A 5,599-nucleotide genomic window follows, 5' to 3' on the forward strand; every position below is an offset into this window, starting at 1 on the left:
CCCCTGTCCTGCCTGGCTGATGTCAAGATCTCTGTGAGATCATGGCCTCCCCACCACCTTTGTCCAATAGGTGGAGGTCCTGCCAAAGGCCCTTGTGATGTCACTGCCACACCCACCCCTCCCCTGCAATGCTGCTGTCCTGCCTCTGTCCAGCCACATTGGATGTTTGAGCTGCTTCCCCTGGATCATCCCACTCAATGACTTCATTGTGGGGATGACACCGACTACACAACAGAACAGGAGAGGCTCTTCCCCATGCTACACTCAGTTGTTCATAAATTAGGAGACTTTATGGACAGAAGAGATAATTAGAGCATGTAATCTCACACCCTGCATATCGCATGCTTTCTGTATAGCATAGTAGCTAGTTTTTCACTAAACACATTCCAGAAAGGCATCTAGGTAATAATTGGAGATATACCAATCTCCTAGAACTGGAAGGGACCTTGAAAGGTCATTGAGTCCAGCCCCCTGCCTTCACTAGCAGGACCAATTTTTGCCCCAGATCCCTAAGTGGCCTCCTCAAGGATTGAACTCACAACCCTGGGTTTAGCATGCCAATGCTCAAACCACTGAGCTATCCCTCCCCCCTAGTCTTTAGTAGAAGACATCAAGAAATGGGCAATTCCCACCACTTCCCTTTCTAGTTTGTTCCTTTGGTGATTCATCATCACTGTTGAATATTTGTCCTATTTCTAATATGAATTGGTTTCTTTTGAGTTTCCAGCCACTGGGTCTTGTTATTCTATTCTCTGCTAGATTAATGAGCCCTTTAATACCTGATATTTTCTCTCCATGAAGTCACTTCAACACTTCAATGACTTCACCTCCTGATCTTTTTTTATAATCTAAACAGGCTGAGCTCCTTCAATAGCGCACTAGCAGGCATTTTTTCTCCAGCCCTCAAAACATTTCATTGCTTTTTGCTGCCCCATCTCCAATATTTCAAAATCTTTTTCAAAGGTGGACACCAAAACTGGATGCAGTATTCCAGGATTAGTCTTACTGATGGTGTGTCACCTTCTTATGCTACTCACTGCTCTTTTCCTACGTCTAATGATGGCATTAGCCCTGTTCACCACAGCATCATACTGGTTGCACATGTTGAATGGCTTGCCCAGCATGGCCTCTAAATCCTCTTCAGTTAGTGCTTTCCTGGATACACTTCCCCATTCTGTAGGTGCAGCCTGCATGTTTTGCTGCTAGGTATAGGACCTTTCATTTGGTTCTTTTCAAACTTGTTTTCTTTGAATGGGTCCAGCTTATCAAGGGATCCAATTCCTCTGTGTCACTGCCCTGTCCTCATCATTAATTACCACTCTAGTATTTTATCACCTACCAATGTTAGCGGCAGTGATTTTATATTGTGTTGCAGCTCATTGATATTTATTTTCAAGAATTAGTCCTTGAGAGCCTCTTCATATCCCTAGTGCCCAGAACCTGCACTGCACAGCAGAGAGAGAAAAGGCCATCCAGCCCAGCTGTTCCATAGGGGCTATGAACAGAACAAACTTAGGAGCTTGTGTTATCCATAGGTTTTGAACAACAGGTGGGGGTCATCAGCTTACAAAGACACTCTAGACCAGTAGTGTAGACAGGCCCCAAATGTATCTAAGTTTCCTGCCTTGCAAAATAGGAGAGAGAAAAAAACAACCTTGGTTCACTTTATTTTATAGTTGTGGAAACTGAGGCACACAGAAGCAAAGAGAGTCACTCATGGTCAAAAAGCCAGGAATAGAAAATGGCAGATCTGCTGATAGTCAGTCCTGGGCTCTATCCATGTTTATCTTGGCTCTCTGCTTCAGCTCCAGTAACAACCCGAGTAGAGGTTTCTTCTCCATGTTCTTTAACTTCACAGAAGAAAGATTTTTTTCTTACCAGCTGGCTCGAATGCATGTAGATGTCTTTCCAGAAGATGTGCTCTGGCTCAGTCACATGTCATAGGTTTTCTGGAGGAAGCACTCGGTGACGTTCTAGGGCCTGTGTCATACAGAAGATGGACATAATGGTCCTTTCGGACCTTAAACTTTTTCTTTTGCTAGGAGAATAATGCTGGACATTCTCACATTCACTTTCCTTTGGAATAATTTAAATCCAGTCCAAAGGATTTCCTTTTCCATTGTGTCTTCAGCACCTTTCATAGAAAGGGTTACTATTAGCCCACAGGTTTCCAGTTTCAGGCTGTCCCAGAGTGAGATGGCCATGAAAGGGGTTGCAGCTCAACTGAATCTATCCAGGTGAAGGGAATAAGTGCAGAAGTCACATGAGAAGGAGCAGCATGTATCTAGGATCCAGGCCTGTTGGGTGATATAAGGACAGCCTGTGCTCAGCCAGGAGAGAGACCCCCAATGGGAGCAGGCCTGGGAGGGCTTGGATAGTCCTTTAAAGACAATTTAGGTTCATAGTAGGGGATGGAACAGCCAAGCTGCTAGGGATGGAAGCTGGGCCTCCTGGCAGTGTCCAGGAACAAAAGCACAGCATCTGCCAGGAAGGGTTCTGTGAGAGGGCACGCCCCACCCACCCTCCACCCCAGACCCTCCGGACCTTTTCATTAGGCCCCTGCCCCGTGAACCCAACCGCTCCCCCCGCCCCTTTCACCTTGTGCCATCTGCACGATTTGCAGACAGTTCTGTTCCAGCCTGCACCAAAGAAACATCTGTACATGCTCATGCTCCACACCCTTCACTTCCTCACCCTCGCATCCTGCCCAACACAAAGTGGTGGGACCTCCTGCCACCTCTCAAGGGTGAGAAGCCCCAGTGGACCAGCCTATACTCCACCCTGGTTCCAAGGCCCGCCGGGGATATCAGTTGGTGGCTCCTCCATGGGGCCGTGAGCACGGGTGTGTACTTCGCGCAGTCTACTCCTATCCTGGACACCTGCCCCTTCTGTGGTTCAAGGGAAACCCTGGCGCACGTTTATCTAGAATGTGCCAGGTTGCAGCCTGTATTCCGGCAGAGTGGATTCTCTCTAACCCTCCTCCCGAGCCCAGCAACAGAGATGCCAGGATGACACAGGGCAAAAGAAGGTTTGCTGCATGAAGCATCTAAAACCACCTTCCAAGGAGTTAAAGAGAAACCAGGATAAAATAAAGGATTCAAAATTCATATTGTTACTGCTAGTTGGGGTAATAATTTGCTACTCAAATAATACATCTGAAGAATTTGATAAAAGTACCCAATGGAACAAAAAGCTCTACTTGCAAAAATAGACCCTCAGACCTGCTAGGCTTGTTAGCCATTAACAGTATGGAAAGCTGTACCTTCGAGGTATTTTCCCCTCTGTTTGGACTTGCGATGAGGAATACAAATCTCACACTGGGCAACAAGGGGTTAAGGAGCTGCTCTGGCCTCAGCCAGCCCCACCCCAACACAGCTACAGGGTAAGCACGGACCAGAGGGAGGATTTCAAAGGGAGCAGAACAGCTCACTTGTGGGCAGACCTGGCAAGAGGACTGTCCTTTATCTGGCAGGTCCTGAGGGAAGGCTGGCTCTGTCCCTCAGCAACTGTCTGAAGGTCCCTCCCTGAGGGAAGAGAGGACCTGCATCTGTTAGACCCAGAGAGGGAGGTGTCACAGACTCACTGATCGTGCCCACTCATGGCCCCATGAGGTCCATGGGGGGTGCCCCTTCCAGTGTGACAGCCCTTCTTGGGGGTCCACTCTCTCTCAGGGTCAGGCCCATCCACCTCCTGGAGCTGCACCTCTCTGAGCCTTAGCACACCTGTTTCTCGCCATGGGCCCCCTCAGGAAGTCCACTCGCTCTGGACCCCCGGGCCTCCACCTCCGAAGGGGTTGATGCAACCCTGTTCTCTAGACCGGAGCGACTCTCAGACAGCGTAAAACAGGAGGGTTTATGGAGGGTTGAACACAATGCCAGAAACTCTCAGGGCCTCAAGCCTGGCCTCCCTCAGCACAGCACATCCCAGTCCCCCCTGCATCCCAGTGGGCTCTGCCTGCTCCCCACCTCTCCAGCCCAGAGCCCCCCTGTTTCCCAGCTGGGCATCCGATATCCCCAACCCCAAGCCTTGCCTCTGTCCATTGTCTTCTTTCCAGGTAAACAGGGTTGTAAACTGGGTGGCCTGGGCCTCCTCTCCTCTTAGCCCTCCTCTGGCTGGAACTGGCTGGTCAGGTCACCGGGGTCCTTTCTTCACAGCCCATTGTCCTCCCACTGGCCGAACCAGCTGTGACTCCTGAGCTGTGTCTCCAGGTCACCAGTCACTGGGGTATCCATCCTCCAGGCCATCGGCTGGGGTCCCAAGTTCCCTCTTCGGTCCTCTGTAATAACTCCCTCTCCCCTCACCTCCCTATACTCCACCCTGGTTCCGAGGCCTGCCGGGAATATCAGTTGGTGGCCACAGGTCAGGCTCAGGGGCTGGCGGACGGCTGGATCACCCCTAAAGCCAGCATATCCCCAACCTCTCTCTCCAGGTCCTGGGCTGTTTTCCCAGTGACCCTGAATGGGGAACACCTGATGAGAGGGTTGGTTCCTGTCCCCACCCGGTGAACAGCCAAGTTAGTGAGCCCAGGCCTGTTGGAAAACAGCTGCCAGTATGAATGCAGCACCTCACTGATCTCTGCCTGATGGGCAGGGGTTAGCTGGTCTGAGAGGGGAATTGATTCCAGCAAGGGGTTAGCCCCAGCCTCAGGGAGGAGTCCCACCAGAGGATCCTCTCCCTTCTCCTCCCACTGCCCACACACAACCAGCACCAACTTCTCCCTGTCCCAGTATGGTTTCATCATGTTGACATGATACACCTGGTGGCTGTGTGCCCAGTTGGACAGTTCCACTACATAGTTCACCTCGTTTACCTGCCTGATGACTTTGAAGGGGCCGTCCCAGGCAGCTTGTTCTTCCTCACAGGGATGAGGAGCATCACCTGGTCCCCGGTAGCATAGGAGCTGGCACGTGCTGAGTAGTCATACCAGACCTTCTCTTTCCTCTGGCCCCTTGCTAGGTTTCCCCTAACCAAGCCCAGGAGCTCCACGAGCTTTTTCCAGAAAGTCAGTACATATTCCACCACTGATTCCCCACTGGGAGAGGCCTTTCCCTCCCATTTGGCCCTCATCAAATCCAGGGGTCGTGTCAAACAGATAGTTAAGGGTTAATGTCTCTTTTACCTGTAAAGGGTTAAGAAGCTCAGTAAACCTGGCTGACACCTGACCAGAGGACCAATGAGGGGACAAGATACTTTCAAATCTTGGTGGAGGGAAGTCTTGTTTGTGCTCTTTGTTTGGGGGTTGTTCGTTCTTGGGACTAAGAGGGACCAGACATCAATCCAGGCTCTCCAAATCTTTCTGAATCAGTCTCTCATGTTTCAAACTTGTAAGTAATAGCCAGGCAAGGCGTGTTAGTCTTATTTTTGTTTTCTCAACTTGTAAATGTTCCTTTTTTGCTGAGAGGATTTTACCTCTGTTTGCTGTAACTTTGAACCTAAGGCTAGAGGGGGTTACTCTGGGCTATATAAGTTTGATTACCCTGTAAAGTATTTTCCATCCTGATTTTACAGAGATAATTTTTACCTTTCTTTCTTTAATTAAAAGCTCTTTTTAAGAACCTGATTGATTTTTTCCTTGTGTTAAGATCCAAGGGGATTGGAT

This window comes from Mauremys reevesii, linkage group 7, assembly GCF_016161935.1.
Source record: "Mauremys reevesii isolate NIE-2019 linkage group 7, ASM1616193v1, whole genome shotgun sequence".
NCBI lineage: Eukaryota > Metazoa > Chordata > Testudines > Geoemydidae > Mauremys > Mauremys reevesii.